This window comes from Myotis yumanensis, unplaced genomic scaffold (assembly GCF_028538775.1).
Source record: "Myotis yumanensis isolate MYYU_CA2020_CCGP unplaced genomic scaffold, mMyoYum1.0.hap1 SCAF_10, whole genome shotgun sequence".
Classification (NCBI taxonomy): Eukaryota; Metazoa; Chordata; class Mammalia; order Chiroptera; family Vespertilionidae; genus Myotis; species Myotis yumanensis.
Window position 1 is genome coordinate 53,103,588 of NW_027223761.1, and position 18,579 is coordinate 53,122,166.

Consider the following 18,579-nt stretch of genomic DNA (forward strand, 5'->3'; position numbering starts at 1 on the left):
CTGGCCGGACCCCAGCAGCAAGCTAACCTGCTGGTCAGAACATCTGCCCCCTGGTAGTCAGTGCACATCATAGCGACTGGTCGACCTGTCAACTGTCTTCTCCCTTGTGGTCAGTGCACATCATAGCAGCTGGTCAACCAGTTGACTGTCTGCCCCCTGGTGGTCAGTGCACGTCATAGCGAGTGGTAGATCAGCCTTAGCATATCATTAGCATATTACACTTTGATTGGTTGTTTGGTTATTCTGCCATTCGGTCTATTTGCATATTACCCTTTTATTATATAGGATGATCCTTATATTTTAGAAAAACATGCTGAACTATTTATGGGTAAAATCATATGATTTAAATTATGTATCAAATAGATTTTTAAATAAATGGGAAAGTACAGAGAGATGAAAGAAAAATGTAAAAATAGGGTTGATTATTCTAGTCTCTCTACTTTTGGGTATGTTTGAAATGTCCATAATACACATTTTCAAAAAACACTTGCCCTTGGTGATAGAGAGATATGCCTGACTCTCATACTCAAAGATCAGAGAAAATATTTGACAGTAAATATGAAGACTTCACAATTTCAAAAAGCTGAGAGATTCAAAAACAAGTTGATACATGGAGCACAAGACCAGTCTCAACAAATGGTGTAAAATGAAAAAAACAAAAAACAATATGAGGTTTTGGAGACTTGCTTTTGATGGAGTGTTGGTAATGGGGTGAGAAAGCCTTCTGAGAGATGGGAATAATAGTGATGTATAGTACCTAATGTTTGTATCAGATAACTCAAAAGACTTTGAGTACAAAACCCATTTTATATTTTGGTGCATTTTATCTTAAGCTTTAAAATTATTGTATCCACAGCCAAAGCTATAAAAATGCATATTAGAAATAACAAAATTCTTGAGAAAGTGAGAGTGGGTGGTACTCCAAGCACAAGTGGACAGGATTATGAGAAGAGATGTTTTCAGTGTGATGAAAGAAAAGCAGATTGCTGGCAAAGAAGCAAGGGAATTAGTGGAAGTAGTGGGAGAAGATGTGGAAGTTCAAAGGGGATGTCTTTTACTTCTTAGTGAAGAATGGAGAGATGTCTTTGGCTGAGAGTAAAGGAAGTGATTATAGTAATGTAACATGAAATTAAGTAGAACAAGAATGAATTCATGAATGTATAAATGAATAATGAGAAAGTGATGGAAGACAGTGAATTGGAATCTCTGGATGTGTTGATGCAATTAATGAATTGTGGTAATGGGGCACTTGAGAAAATAAGCCAGCAACATAGAATATGACAGTAGCAGAATCATATGCTTGAAATCATGATTTCAGAACAAATGCAATTTTTCTTGATGACAAATCCAGGTGTTATCATGAGAGTGGATTGCTAATGTGGAGTTGAGGAAAAGATCACTTAAGAAGCAGATGTCGAGTGCTTGCTTCAGCAACACATATACTAAAATTGGAATGATACAGAAAAGATTAGCATGGCCCTTGCACAAAGGTGACATGAAAATTCATTGAGCATTCCATATTTTTCATCTTCTCAGATCACATGGCATAATATTATAAATAAACTACAATAAAAACAATTTAAAAAGTTCAAACACTTGGAGGCTAAATGGCATTTTATTAAACAATGATTGGGTTACCAAAGAGATCAAAGAAGAAATAAAAAAACATCCTGGAAAGAAATGACAATGAAAATACAACCAATCCAAAATCTCTTGGACACAGTGAAAGCAGTCCTGAGAGGGAAGTTCATAGCTCTACAGGCCTATCTCAGGGGGAAAAAAAAAAATAAGAAAAACTGGTAATACATTATCTAACTCTACAACTTAAAGAATTAGAAAGAGAGCAACAAGAAAAGCCCAAAATGAGCAGAAGGAAGGAGATAATAAAGATCAGAGCAGAAATAAATGACATAGAGACCAAAAAAACAATGCAAAAGATCAATAAAACCAAGAGCTGGTTCTTTGAAAGGATAAACAACATTGATGAACCTCTAGTCAGGCTCACCAAGAAGCAAAGAGAAAGGACTCAAATAAAATCAGAAATGAAAGAGGCAAAATAACAACAGACCCCACAGAAATACAAAGGATTGTAAAAAAAAAAAAAAAAAATACTATGAACAACTCTATTCCAACAAACTGGTCAACCTAGAAAAATGGACATATTTCTAGAAAAATACTACCTTCCAAAACTCAATCAGGAAGAATAAAAAAATCTGAATACACTGATAACTATGGAGGAAATTGAAGCAATAATCAAAAAACTTCCAGCAAACAAAGGCCCTGGACCAGATGACTTCACAGGGGAGTTTTATCAAACATTCAAAGAAGAACTAAAACCTATCCGCCTCAGACTATTCCAAGAAATTTAAGAGGAAGAAACACTTCCAAGCTCTTTCTATGAAGCTAGTATTACCCTAATCCCAAAACCGGATAAAGACACTACAAAGAAAGGGAATTACAGGCCAATAGCTCTGATGAACATCGATGCTAAAATCCTCAACAAAATTCTAGCAAATTGGATCCAGCATTACATTGGAAAGATCATACACCAAGACCAAGTGGGATTTATTCTGGGGATGCAAGGATGGTACAATATCTACAAATCAATGGATATGATACATCACATAAATAAATTGAGAGATAAAAATCACATAATCATATCCATTGATGCAGAAAAAGCAGTTGACAATATCCAACACCCTTTCTTGATAAAATCTCTTAGCAAAGTGGGAATAGAGGGATCATTCCTCAATATAATAAAAGCCATATATGACAAACCTGCAGCCAACAGCATACTCAATGGGCAAAAACTAAAACAATTTCCCCTAAGAAAAGGAACAAGACAGGGATTCCCACTCTCACCACTCCTGTTTGACTATGTCAAATTACTGGAAGTGCTGGCCATAGTGATCAGACAAGAAGGAGAAATAAATGGCATCCAAATTGGAAAAGAAGAAGTAAAATTGTCATTATTCGCAGATGACATGATATCGTACATAGAAAACCATATAGACTCCATAAAAAAGCTAGATTTAATAAATGAATTCAGCAATGTACCAGCATCAAAATTAACACCCAAAAATCTATGGCTTATTTACATACCAATAATGAACTCACAGAAAGAGAAACAACAAAAACAATCCCGTTTACCATTGCAGCAAAAAAAATTAAGATACCTAGGAATAAACTTAACTAAGGAGGGAAAAGACCTCTACTCGGAAAACTACAGGACTGAAAAAAGAGATAGAGGAAGACATAAATAAATGGAAGAATATACTGACCGTGTTCATGGATTGGTAGAATCAACATCATTAAAATGACCATACTACCCAAAGCAATCTATATATTTAATGCAATCCCGATTAAAATACCAACATCATATTTCACAGACCTAGAACAAACTCTTCAAAAATTTATGTGTAATAAAAAAAAAACCCTGGATAGCCACAGCAATTTTGAGGAAAAAGAACAAAGTTGGAGGGATCACAATACCAGATATCAAGCTGTATTACAAAGCCATTATTCTCAAAACTGCCTGGTACTGGCACAAGAACAGACATAATGGACCAATGGAACAGAACAGGGAACCCAGAAATAGACCCAAGCCATTATGCTCAATTAATATTTGACAAAGGAAGCAAGAGCATATAATGGAGTCATGACAGTCTCTTCAATAAATGGTGTTGGGAAAATTGAACAGATACATGCAAAGAAAAAAAAAAAGAAAAAGAAACTAGACCACCAACTTACACCATACACAAAAATAAACTCAAAATGGGTAAAGGACTTAAACTTAAGATGGGAACCATAAAAATCTTGGAAGAATCCATAGGCAGCAAAATGTAAGACATATGTCTAGCAATATCTTTACTGATATAGCTTCTAGGACAATGAAAACTAAGGAGAAGACAAACAAATGGGACTATATCAAAATAAAAAGCTTTTGCACAGCAAAAGAAACCATCAATAAAACAACAAGAAAGCACACTGCATGGGAGAACATATTTGCCAATGTTATATCTGATAAGGGCCTACTCTCCAAAATTTATAGGGGACTCAAACATCTTAACAAAAGGAAGATAAACAATCCAATCAAAAAATAGGCAAAGGACCAAAATAGACACTTTTCAAAAGTGGACATACAGAAGGCCAAGAAACATATGAAAACACGCTCAAAGTCACTAATCATCTAAGAGATGTAAATAAAAACAACAATGAGATAGCATCTCATACCTGTCAGAATGGCTATCATCAACAAATCAACAAACGACAAGTGCTGGCAAGGATGTGGAAAAAAAAGGAACCCTCCTGCACTGCTGGTGGGGATGCAGACTGGTGCAGCGACTGTGAAAACAGTATGGAGTTTCCTCAAAAAATCAAAAATGGAACTCCCATTTGACCCAGTAACCCCACTTCTAGGAATATATCCCAAGAAATCAAAAATACCAATCAGAAAGGACATATGCACCCCTATGTTCCTAGCAGCACAATTTACCATAGCTAAGATTTGGAAACAGCCTAAGTGTCCATCAGCAGATGAGTGGATTAAAAAGCAGTAGTACATCTGCATAATGGAATACTACGCTGATGTAAAAAAGAACTCTTACCATTCGCAACAGCATGGATGAACCTGGAGAACATTATGCTAAGCAAAATAAGCCAGCATATTTCACTGATAAATATCACATTATCTCACTCATTTGTGGAATATAATGAACAACATAAACTGATGAACAAAAATAGAGCCAGAGAAAAAAATATTTTAGAATATAATAGAAGTAATCCTGTTATTTGCAGATTTTTAATATTTCCTGCAACTTTTGTGATATTATGCTATGTTAGTACAATTTTAGTAATATTATTATAATTAAAACATTTTTTCTTGAAAATTAATGTTTATTGCATGTAATATTATTATATTTAAAATTGTTTTCTTGAAATATTAATCTTTATTGAATGTAAATGGCTAATTATTTTATATCTACAATCTGTTAATAGATTTATTTTGTATTTTGTAAATAAAAGAAAGAAATTCTGCCCATTTTAAAATAAGTCAATTTAAGAGCAAAATAAATAGTAGTTATTAACAGCTTAAATAAAATAAAAAATATAAGTCTATATTACTATAAATAAATGCATGAATAAATTAAAAGTTTGATGACAAACACAATAAAGAATCTAAAAAAGAAAAGAGAGATGCAGATGTAAAGAAACTGAGGCTCTAGAGTACTGAATATTTTATCAATGCGGATATTTAAATCACCAAGAGAGGTGAAGTGGGGAAGCAGATTGTGACAAAAAAAACTAAGATTCAAATAAACATGTTTGTGGGGTGGGATAAGGGTGTGGGCTACCAGAGAATTTTTGAAGACTTTATCACATTACTCCACATGAATCTCCAAGAAGCAAATTCATTATACAACCTTTTCAAAAATTATTTGAACAGAGAATATCTTTTGTTTTTGGAAGAGTACTCTAATGATTGAGAAAAAAATATTTTAGAATATAATAGAAGTAATCCTGTTATTTGCAGATTTTTAATATTTCCTGCAACTTTTGTGATATTATGCTATGTTAGTACAATTTTAGTAATATTATTATAATTAAAACATTTTTTCTTGAAAATTAATGTTTATTGCATGTAATATTATTATATTTAAAATTGTTTTCTTGAAATATTAATCTTTATTGAATGTAAACACATTTGGGGGTGAGCAAAACTAGTGTTTTCCAAATCTAGGTAGAAAATAATAAATTGCTCCAAAAGACAGTTTAGTGGGTTATATAGTCATCCTTTTAATAAATGAAATATCAGTCCAGAAAAGGCTAGAATATATAGAGGTGATTCAATAAATGATGGACCACCATTTGCAAAACATATATAGGAGGGAAGTGACCCAGATTCACTTAATTCAGGACATTTAATGAGCCATGTTTTACTAGAAACTATGAAAACTGCCTCACAGGTCAGCACCCAAATGTGATGCTCTCTTCTTCCTCTGTTTCCATGCTGTGAGCTCACTGAGGTAGAGTAGGCTTTCTCCAGGCTGTTGGACCATTCCCTGCTTTCTCGCTCTTGTGGTTTCTGTCTATGCAGAACTGAGGAAGGAGTGGCCCTGTGGGTACACCCAGCTGAGTCTCATTCTTTCTATTTTAGATGCTCTGTACCTGGATTTGAGTGGCATATTTAGACATCTTAGTTTCATAAAGGAAAGAGTGGGATGCCTACCTTTATACCTTTAGGCTGAAGACACAATGATTTATCAGTTTTTAAAAGAGAGGTGCATTGGTAAAAATGCACTGAAGAATTAGTCTTGCCCTAACCCGTTTGGCTCAGTGGATAGAGCGTCAGCCTGCGGACTCAAGGGTCCCAGGTTCAATTCCGGTCAAGGGCATGTACTTTGGTTGCGGGCACATCCCCAATAGGGAGTGTGCAGGAGGCAGCTGATCAATGTTTCGCTCTCATCGATGTTTCTAACTCTCTATCCTTCTCCCTTCCTCTCTGTAAAAAATCAATTATATATATATATATATGAATTAGTCTTTAGTTATGAAGTGGTACTCTGAAACCAGTGGGTTTTCCATGCCTCATGTATAGATTCCTTCATCAGAAACCTCAGGAGAAGGAGGGTGAGGAAAAGGACAGGGTAGGGCAATTCTGAGTCCCTCCCCATCATACCATCATGAGGAAAATAAATTTCAACATAAACCTTAAGTATTTATTATTAACTTGTAATTATAGTTGTTTATAACCTATTCTCTCAACGATCTTGTGGGGACAGCAGAATTGTTATTTTGTACAAATTATTAGATTCAAGATTATTGAAGTTAAGTAACACGCTCTATAGCACAAGCTGGTGGGAAGGCCACAACTAAAACAAACACCTTGTTAATTATTTTGTAAAGAGGAGGAATCGAAGATGGCGGCATAGGTAAACACCGGAGACTGCCGCCGTGGACAACCACTTCAAAAATACAACTAAAAGTCGGAGCGGACATCAACCAGAACCACGGGAAGGCTGGCTGAAGAGAGTCTCTTCAACTAGAAGCAAAAACAACAGCATTCCGACGCTCAGCGGAGGCGCAGTGTGGAAAATTTAAAGGTACGGCGGTGCGGTGGTGAGGGTGCGCGCGCAAAGCGGGCTGGCGGCTGAGGGCGCGATTGTCGTTTTCAATCAGGAGCAAGTCTCAGACTCTGGGCTACAGATCCGGGTGAGTCTCTATGGACCCAGACTCAAACGGGAGAAGCGGGACTGTCTGGCTACGGCCCCTCCAAGGTTTGCAGCGATTGCTGGGACAGAGAGGCAGAGCCCCTAGGGACGGACTGAGATTGGCCATAGCTGCTCCCTCCCCCCGCCCTGTTGAGCCCGCCCCGCCCAAACCCTGCGCACAGCCATTTGCCGATCGCCTCAGGCAAGGGCTGGACTAGCGCCTCCCCTGAGGACTGAAGTTTTCCCACAGCTGATTTCCACAGCCAGTCGGCCTGGTGGTCAAATCCCTCTAGTGTTAACTACAACAATTAAGGCTTGGCTAGAACAAGACTGCGCACAGAGACCACAAGGGGGTGCACCAAGAAAGCATAAAAGATGCGGAGACAAAAAAACATGACAGAAATGGTGGATATGGAGCTAAGAATCGCAATTTTGAGGGCTTGCCATACATTTGTGCAGAGCCTCACGAAAACTAATGAGACCCTCGATGCTACGATAAAGAAATTAGAAAGTAAGCATACACGGACTGAAATAAAGAATATTATACCCAATAGCAGACCAGAGGAGCACAAGAATCAAACCAAAGATTTGAAAGCAAAAAACACCCAACTGGAAAAGCAAAATGAAAAAAGAATCCGAAAGTGTGAAGATAGTGTAAGGAGCCTCTGGGACAGCTTTAAGCGGACTAATATCAGAGTCATTGGAGTGCCAGAAGATGAGAGACAGCAAGATATTGAAAACCTATTTCAAGAAATAATGGCAGAAAACTTCCCCCACCTGGAGAAAGAAATGGACTTACAGGTCCAAGAAGCGCAGAGAACCCCAAACAAAAGGAATCCAAAGAGGACCACACCAAGACACATCATCATTAAAATGCCAAGAGCAAAAGACAAAGAGAAAATCTTAAAAACTTCCCCCACCTGGAGAAAGAAATGGACTTACAGGTCCAAGAAGCGCAGAGAACCCCAAACAAAAGGAATCCAAAGAGGACCACACGAAGACACATCATCATTAAAATGCCAAGAGCAAAAGACAAAGAGAAAATCTTAAAAGCAGCAAGAGAAAGAGGCTCAATTACCTACAAGGGAATACCCATACGACTGTCAGCTGATTTCTCAACAGAAACTTTGCAGGCCAGAAGGGAATGGCAAGAAATATTCAAAGTGCTGAATACCAAGAACCTACAACCAAGATTACTTTATCCAGCAAAGCTATCATTCAGAATTGAAGGTCAGATAAAGAGCTTCACAGATAAGGAAAAACTAAAGGAGTTCATCACCGCCAAACCAGTATTATATGAAATGCTGAAAGGTATCCTTTAAGAAGAGGAAGAAGAAGAAAAAGGTAAAGATACAAATTATGAACAACAAATATGCATCTATCAACAAATGAATCTAAGAATCAAGTGAATAAATAACCTGATGTACAGAATGAACTGGTGACTATAATGAATCAGGGACATAGAAAGGGAATGGACTGACTATTCTTGGGGGAAAAGGGGTGTGGGAGATGCGGGAAGTGACTGGACAAAAATCATGCACCTATGGATGAACTCAGTGGGTGGGGAGTGAGGGTGGAGGGTGGGGTGGGAGCTGGAAGGAGGGGAGTTATGGGGGGAAAAAAGAGGAACAAATGTAATAATCTAAAACAACTTACCGAATAGAGATTAGATTAGCAAGAAAACAAAAACAAAAAAAAAATTATTTTGTAAAACCCAACCTTCAGGAATAGAATAAGGGGATTTATTGTGTATACATATAATAGCAAATGGTTAACGTTTTGAGAAAAATAAATCAGTTGCGAAAAATAAGTCAGAACTTTTAATTATCTTTATTCCTAGCCTAGTCTAGCATGCTTGGGTGTTTCTCAAGTAACACAAATGCTCAAAGAATAGCTTAACAGAAGGTAAAACTTCTTATCATAGAGAATCTTAATTTTGACTATTTAAAATATGACCTTTGTTCACTTCATTATGCCTGGATTATGTGAAGAAAGGTAGTGACTCAGCTATGCTGAAGCTGTCTCTGCTCTGGTATTTTATGGAGATTACAGCCAGGTAATCAGCATGTATTATCAAGCAAAGATAAGAGGAATGGTGTTTGGCATTGAAGTGTTATTCTAGAAACTGCAGTGACGCATTTGCCCCTGAAATAATTATTTTGAAAAAAAGAGAGAGGAAATTGCCCTTTAATGCTGACACATTTTCCTGGTAGTATAGTCAGTCATCAAGAAAAATGCCCACAGACACTGCTTTTGAGAAAGAAATTGGTACAAGTCTTCCAGAAAGAAATACAATGTGACTATTTATGGCTTAAGAGCTTTAAAAATGGACCTAACCTTTAATCCAACTGTTATTTCATATCCAATCATTTATTCTAAGTAAATAATCAGAAGACAAGACAGACAATTTTGTATAAGGGTGTATGAGAGCATTATTCACGATAGTAAAAAAGAAGAAATTAAATATTTAACAATAAGAAATGACATGATTTGGTCTTTCTTTAGATTTGAATCCTAATTAACCATTAAAATGTTTTTAAAGAGAGTATTTAGTCACAGAATAATTACTCATGGTGATGTTAAGCAAAAAAAAAAAAAAAAAAAGCATGCCTAAATTTTGACAGTGTTTATATAAGTAAACACAAAACAATATATTTTAATTTTTACTCAATTGTTTTCCAAATTCTTCTCAAGGAGTGTATTTGACTATAGTTAGAATGTTGGGAAAACAGATTACTTATTAATATTCTTTAAAGTCCAGGGTAGAAAACATACTGGAGTAGAGGTTAGAAAGCCTTAGTCCCATGTCACTTTACTAGATGTACCAGTTAATAATGCGGATTTTTTTCAATAGATGGAGTTACTAGTAGTGTGTTCATGTTTGTGACTGTGGACGAAAAGGGGCCACATGCTAACCTGACTAGCTCAGGGAAGCCCTACTTGGAGGCCTTGCAAACTCTAGAGACCTAAAGTAACCACAAAGGATGGTCTGAAATTAAAACTTTTTAACTGAAAGCAGTTTATGGCAGGCAGACATGTCCTAGGCTAGATTCGTCCCTGACAAAAGTCAATCTTTACCTTAACTAAGCCTGTCTGTTGTCTTTTGCACCTATGATAACATAACCTTGGAATGTTAGGGTAACTTGTAACTTCCCTTTTTCTGGATCCCTCATGGCACAACCAATTTGTCAGGGTACCAGGACTGAGACCACAAATTCCTTCATTGTTATTGTTATCATGTTACTTGTTGACTGTTAACTATCCGGTACCCACATATGTAAAAGAAGCATGTGTCTATCATTTTATTTTTTAGCCAATCCCAGAGGTTTCCCCACTTTGCTTTCTCCCACCTCTCTAATCTATCACCAGTGGATTCATGTAACCCACTTACATCTCCTCTTTTGATTGTAATGTATAAAACAAAGAAAAAACTGCCATTCTCCGGAGCATTATCCTAATATGTTGAGATTCTGCTTCTCAGCAATTGTCAACAGTTTGGTTCAAAGAAACTCATAAAACTTCTTTATAGGTTTGAATGTTTTTCATACCTTAACATTACCATTGGCCAAATTGTTAACACATAGAATCTCAATCTACTCTCTTTTTAGAAGAGCAACTTAGATTTCAGAGGTCTGGAATTTAAACACCATCAGTTAATATACAGACATAAGGAATGTAAGGTTCATACATTCATTCATTAAAGAATTATTGAGTGCCTATGAGAGGCCTCTTAACCAGACAATCAATGAGTCTGTGCTGCCTGTCCCTACTTGAGCCAATTAAGCAGAGACATATATGAGCGTTTATTCCAATACTGCTGGCAGTACGGGAGAGCAGCAGGACATCCACAAAATCCTGCTCTGCCTCTCCCCATAAGCCGTCTGCTTATATTGGGTAGAAGGACAAAGATTTCATGGGGAAATAGGCAAAAGGTATTGCCAAATGGGCAGTTCACAGGTCTGGAGATTTGCAAAGGCCTGTGGGTCTTCAAAGAAACTGTGATACACAAAAGACTAGGTATCCTCAAAGGGCTTAATGATATGCAAAGGGATGGGGGAGGGTCTTCAAAGGGCTGGCAATTCTGGTTTCTGTAACAAGGTTGTTAATCTTTGCATGGTAATAGGCAGCTCCCAGATGGGGAGGATGGGCTGCATTTCCTAGTGAGCTCCCAGGACCTGCATGCTTTCTTTAATCAGAACAAAACAATCACAGTTAACAGAGCATGATTAATATTTCTTACAATTCTAGTTGGTCCTCAATATTCTATTGCTGCCCCTACCAGCAAAGGGCTGGGATACAGTTTCTTGTATTGCAGCCAATCCCATCTTAATACCTCCCTAGGGGAGTGGGCTGCAATAAAATGACCAGACAGTATTTGACATGCATTATCTCATTTCATTCTCTTAACAACTCTGAGATACCAATTATTTTTTCCATTTTCCCATTTTATTGGTTTTAAAAAATTGCCTGATATTAAATGACCTGCACAATTTCATAAAGGAATTAAGTAACGAAAAAATATTTAGTAATGGAAACCTTGTAATACTAAACAATTTAATTGCTTCACTGAATTGAATTTATTATAATTGAATTCAATTCAATCTTTCCATTAATTACTAAATAAGGAAGACAGATAAATAAAAGACTGTGCTAGATTATCATTAAGTTTCTTTTTTAATTTGTAAACCTTATGATTCTATTCTCAGTCTAAATTTAGTTCCTTAGACCATATACCAGTGACACTTTCTTCTTCATATATTAAAACAATCTATTTTTCCTGTTGTCACCAAAATTCAGATGTAATTGATTTTTGTTTTCATATTCCTTTAAGAATGCAATGGGGAGAAATAGCAATCAACTTGGGTCTCTAGAATATTGTCATTTAGAGTCTACCTTTATTTTGCATTAAAAAGTCAGTTTCCTCAGTATGTTATCAGCTTTCAGATGTTCTTAAATTATGCTGACAATTGTCACCTCCAACATTAATCCATTCAGTGTTTCTTCACAATAGAGAACTACTTTTGATAAGTTAAATTAAAACAAGAAAAGAAAAAAAGTGCAAGAAAATTTTCAGAAAACTAAAACCCAAAGCTAAATGATAAGCATGCATTAGATAATGAATTCTCTTTTATGAACACATTGGAGAAATTAGAAAATTCTAATTTGGAATCAAAGTCTAGCTTTTCTTTGTAAGAAATGTATTGGAGTAAAGTACTGAAAAATTAATAGCATATAAGCCTAGGTCAGCTGTATCATCCAAGAACTTTCTTTAGGTCTTGATTGAGAACTAATTTCTCTGTTCATGGTACACCCAGAAGACATTATCTAAATCCTTTGGGAAGTGTATCAGTTTGTCTTAAACTTGTTTATGTAACTAGTCACTCTGAATACAGATAGAGCTGTTAAGGACAGTGGCCAGGCCATTTATATCTCTACTAGAGGCCTGGTGCATGAAATTTGTGCACGGGTAGGGGCCTTAGGCCTGGCAGGTGATTAGGGCCACTCTGTAAGGTGACCAAGAGGGCAATGGGGGGTGTGGGCACCCGCCCGCCGTGGCTAGCCTGGGGTCTGTGGGTGGGGGGCAGCTCCTGCATTGAGCATCTGCCCCCTGGTGGTCAGTATGCATCATAATGACCAGACATTCCACCGGTCATTCTGCTGTTCAGTCGATTTGCATTTTAGGCTTTTATTATATAGGATATGCCCAAATCATAATGCTCTTGTACAAAGTAGAACTTCTGTTTCTGAATGAGTAAATGAGTAATTTTTAAGAAATCATTTTTTTCTATTTCTAATATTTTCCTTCTACTCATACATTACTGAGAGCAAGCAATTTACTTCTGAAGCTCAATTTGCTCATCTATATAAGGGCATGTACATCTGTAGTGCCTAAAACATTGTTTTGAATGTCAAAGGATATAATAAATTTAAAAGCACTTTACAATAGCTATGGAAGCATAAAGAGAAAAAGATCATTCTTAGAAGTCAACTGGAAGAGCCACACTAGTAACACATCTTTTACTTAAAAAAAAAAAAAAAGGTTTCAGAGAGGAAGGTAGAGGGAAAGAGAGAGAGAAACATCAGTGATAAGAGAGGATCATTAATTGGCTGGGCTGCCTCCTGGACGATCAGTGGGGCACGTACCCTTGACCAGAATTGAACCCAGGATGCTTCACTCCGCAGGCTGACATTCTGTCCACTGAACCAAATAGGATAGGCAGTAACACACCTCTATTCCTCTCTCTATAGCTTCATCATTTTCTTAGTCTCCAGTGTCTGTACCAGAGTCATCCTTGAGTCTCTCTTTCTCACTCTTTTTCAGTATCAAGATCTGTCTTCTCAGTTCTTACAACTTTATTACTTTATGCCAGATGATTCAATTCAACAGTTTTCAAAACATTTATTTAAAAAAGCACTTGCTTTCTACCAGACGCTGTGCTGGGTGTTGTGGGTACTCTGATAAACACAATGGCCTAAGCCACTGATCACATGGAGCTTATACTCTAGTCTAGTGAGATCTAAAGGCAAACAAATGGGCAATAATACACAATAGTTAGTTTTTCAGTAAAGAAGAATGATACCTAACCCATCCTGGCATAAGGAGATTTTCCAAAATAGTGACATCACTATCACCACAGCAACCATACTTGGTGATGATGACACCAAGTTGTCATCATCATCATCATCATCATCACCACCACCATCACCATCATCATTGCCCTAATATGTAATAACTTGCATGCATCAGGAACTGTTCTTAGTGCTTTTTGTATGTTAACGATTTTATCCTCACAACAACCTTATGAGAAAGTTACTGTTATTCCTACTTTATAGATAAGGATATTTAATCAAAAATCACTTAACACATAATTGATCTGACATTTAACTCCAGAGATTGTGATCAAGCAGTAATACTGCTTAAACTGATACCAGAAGGATAAACAGGGGTAAGAAATAGAAGAGTTCAATTAGTTTTCCAAGAAGCAAGAATAATATATACAAAGGTCTGGAGATGAAAGAGAGGGGTATATTAAGGTAACTGAAAAAAGTTCAACTGTACAGATCCTGAGGGGATGAAACTGGGGATGAAAAGAAAAAGCTAGAGAGGTTGTCAAGAAATAAATTTTGTATAGCTGTATAAGTCAAATTAAGATGCTTAGGCTTTTAAGATAAAAATGATTGCCATAGCTGTCCAACTGGCATTTATTTCATTCAACTCATTTATGTGAGGCTACTATCATTCAGGAAATGTTCTAAGTGCTGGAGATACAGCTTGGAACAAGATAAGCAAGGTCCTTAATCTTAACAAGATAATTTAAAAAAACACGCAGAAAATAAGATGTATTGCTATGAAATAATGGACTGAAAATGGGATAATGTGATAGGAAATTACAAAGTCAGCATCAGATGATGTGGAAAGGTATCGCAGAGGACACTGAAATTCATCTTTGCCTTTATTTTCACTTTGGTTCATACTCAACCCATAGCCAACACAAGTCTTTTCTTAATAATTTTTAAAAAATGCTTTTAAAGCAAAGGTGAAATTGCTTTTTATTCCTACTTCCAAGTGACAATAGCTATTAACTATTTAGCATATATCCTTCTTTGTTTTCACATAAATGAGCTCAAAGTTATTCTTTAGCATCTGTTTTGGTTTGTTCTTCAACATATGATGAAAATGATTGTAGGTTAGCACATAAATATCTATCTCATCCTTTGGACTAACCACAATTATAAGCATTTTATTCACTAAAAGTGTCATATTTTTAAGAATTTCTCTCTAGGACTCTCCACCAAGATGGTGGCATAGGTAAACACCGGAGATTGCTGCCGCAAACAACCACTTCAAAAATACAACTAAAAGACAGAACGGACATCACCCAGAACCACAGGAAGGCTGGCTGAGGAGAGACTCTTCAACTAGAAGGAAAGACAACAGCATACCCAGGCTCAGAGGAGGCGCAGTGTGGAAAATTTAAAGGTGTGGAGGTGCGCGCGCAAAGTGGGCTGGTGGCTGAGGGCGCGGTTGTCGTTTTCAATCAGGAGGGAGTCTCAGACTCTGAGCTCCAGATCCGGGCAAGTCTCTAGGGACTCAGACTCAAATGGGAGAAGCGGGATTGTCTAGCATCAGTTGGAACGTGAGGGCAGCTTTCTCTCCGAGGTTTGCAGCGGTTGCCGGGATTCTGAGAAACAGAGCCTCTGGGAACGGGACTGAGAGCAGCCATAACTGCTCCCTCCACCCGCCCTGTTGATCCCCTGTGACCGGCCCCGCCCTGCCCAAGCCCTGCGCAGAGCCATTTGCCGGATCGTCTCAGGCAAAGGCTAGATTAGCACCTCCCCAGAGGACAGAAGTTTTCCCACAGCTGAGTCTCACAGCCAGTCGGCCTGGTGGTCAAATCCCTCTAGTATTAACTACAACAATTAAGGCTTAACTAGAACAAGACTGCGCACAAAGACCACAAGGGGGTGCACCAAGAAAGCATGAAGAATGCGGAGACAAAAAAACATGACAGAAATGGAGGATATAGAGCTAAAAAACTCAATTTTGAGGGCTTGCAATAAACTTGTGGAGAGCCTCACGAAAATTAATGAGACCCTCGATGCTATGATAAAGAAACAACTAGAAATTAAGCATACACGGACTGAAATAAAGAATATTACACCCAATAGCAGACCAGAGGAGCGCAAGAATCAAGCCAAAGATTTGAAATGCGAAGAAGCAAAAAACACCCAACCAGAAAAGCAAAATGAAAAAAGAATCCGAAAATACGAAGATAGTGTAAGGAGCCTCTGGGACAGCTTCAAGCGTACAAACATCAGAATAATAGGGGTACCAGAAGATGAGAGACAGCAAGATATTGAAAACCTATTTGAAGAAATAATGGCAGAAAACTTCCCCCACCTGGTGAAAGAAATGGACTTACAGGTCCAAGAAGCGCAGAGAACCCCAAACAAAAGGAATCCAAAGAGGACCACACCAAGACACATCATCATTAAAATGCCAAGAGCAAAAGACAAAGAAAGAATCTTAAAAGCAGCAAGAGAAAGAAACTCAGTTACCTACAAGGGAATACCCATACGACTGTCAGCTGATTTCTCAACAGAAACTTTGCAGGCCAGAAGGGAGTGGCAAGAAATATTCAAAGTGATAAATACCAAGAAACTACAACCAAGAGTACTTTATCCAGCAAAGCTATCATTCAGAATTGAAGGTCAGATAAAGAGCTTCACAGATAAGGAAAAGCTAAAGGAGTTCATCACCACTAAACCAGTATTATACGAAATACTGAAAGGTATCCTTTAAGAAGAGGAAGAAGAAAAAGGTAAAGATACAAATTGTGAACAACAAACATGCATCTATCAACAAGTGAATCTAAGAATCAAGTGAATAAATAATCTGATGTACAGAATGAACTGGTGATTATAATGAATCAGGGACATAGAAAGGGAATGGACTGACTATTCTTGGGGGGGGGAAAGGGGAATGGGAGATGCGGGAAGAGACTGGACAAAAATCGTGCACCTATGGATGAGGACAGTGGGTGGGGAGTGAGGGCGGAGGGTGGGGCGGGAACTGGGAGGAGGGGAGTTATGGGGGGACAAAAAAAGAGGAAAAAATGTAATCTGAACAATAAAGATTTAAAAAAAAAAAGAATTTCTCTCTAAATTATTTCTGCTTTTTAATTATTTATCCATATCCTGGACATGAGGGCATCAAGGACTGAACACTCAGACTTTTAATCCTTTAGTGTTCTTTAATCATCTCAAGTAATATACACCGTGTGTATTTAAAATCCCTCCATATGGTTCCTGAATCTGTTATAGAAAGACTCTGGGGAGGATCTAACTAACATTCTAAATTTGATATATGTTTTCTCTAAAATGATCCCTCTAAATCAATAACTCCTCCCATGGGAAGTACATGCAATTTAGAGCCAGACAGACGGAAGTTCAAATTCTGGACTCTGTCTCTTCCTACCTGTGATCTTAATAAGTTATTCTCACTTACGATTATTGGTAATCATCAATTCCCACATCTGCTCTAAGAGACAATCACTACATAGGGTTCACTTGAGGTTAAAGTAAGATAACCAAATATCTGGCATGGTGCTTGGCCTACGGGAAACACTCTCAAAGTGGCAGTGGCCTTCGTCTCACAGTAACCCACAGATCCCCTGTCTACTGGGAAGACTGTAGCTCTTCAGCAGACTTGTCACGTGACTCTAGGACAGCCGTGGGCAAACTACGGCCCGAGTGTGGGATCCGGCCCATTTGAAATGAATAAAACTAAAAAAAAAAAGACCGTACCCTTTTATGTAATGATGTTTACTTTGAATTTATATTCGTTCACACAAACACTCCATCCATGCTTTTGTTCCGGCCCTCCGGTCCAGTTTAAGAACCCATTGTGGCCCTCGAGTCAAAAAGTTTGCCCACCCCTGCTCTAGGAGCTAGGGTGAAGGAACACCTTTCCTTTAGTCTATAGACAGGGAGAGAGCCCAGTGTCTGATAATGGCTCATGTAAGTGTGTCAAAGTTAGGCTTTAGAAAATCAACCTCTGACCCAAACTGAAGAGAGTTAGTCAGAAGCATTTCTCCACCCACTTTGATCAACATGAGACTGTGTTGTCTTCAAAGGCAGGGAAACAAGGACCAGAGTCCTCTCCATGCCCTGAACACCTAGCACAGAGCCTGGCACCAGTTGGTGAGCAATATTAGGGTGTGGCCCCACAGATTCAAAGCAAAGGACCTTCCTGCTTTTACCATAGGAAAGACAAAACTAAAAATACCCAGGCCAGATTCTGCTCTCTATTTGTTCTCACCTTTGGTATCAGTCCCAAGAGAAACAGACTTGACCAAGGGCAGCAGTGAGCTGCACCACCTCTGGTAACAGTTCTGAAAGGGCGCTCTTCACACACGTATGTGCCAAAGCAGTGACTCATGAAATTCAGAACGTGCTAAGATTTGGTGAGGAGAGCTTCACATAAATTTAACATAAGCAAAAGATTACTTGAGGGAACAGTGCACTACTTTTTTAGGTGACCCAGTTATGGCTAAATTTGGAAAGTTGGCAAGGCTGACTCTTCCCTTTAAAGCAGTTCTCACAGAAACAGAGGATACTATGAGGCTGTAGAGCCTAGATCTTGGCTGGGGCATCACTCGTGAGCAGGGACTTTGAAAAAGCCAGACACTGTGGGTGTGTCTGGTCACCTCGGGTTACCACTGAGATCACGGTTTCCTAGAGTGTGGTTGGTGAGGGAGGAATCAGAAGAGGACTGCTACACTATAAACTATTTAACAGAGCTCAAAGGGAGATACGTATATACCAAGCACTATTTTAATTACTATACAAATGTTTATTCCCACCA

At 37.9% G+C, this 18,579-nt stretch overlaps 1 protein-coding gene and 1 non-coding gene across 13 annotated transcripts in view; one reads left to right on the top strand and one right to left on the bottom strand.

Annotated features, from left to right (window-relative positions):
- DLG2 (discs large MAGUK scaffold protein 2) overlaps nucleotides 1-18,579 on the bottom strand; it is a 1,989,136-nt gene that overhangs the window by 1,052,746 nt on the left and 917,811 nt on the right. The gene's annotated exons all lie outside the window — the stretch shown is intronic.
- On the top strand, nucleotides 1,419-1,525 carry LOC139019200 (U6 spliceosomal RNA). Its single transcript, XR_011473078.1, has one exon. It is a non-coding gene; the product is annotated as a U6 spliceosomal RNA (small nuclear RNA).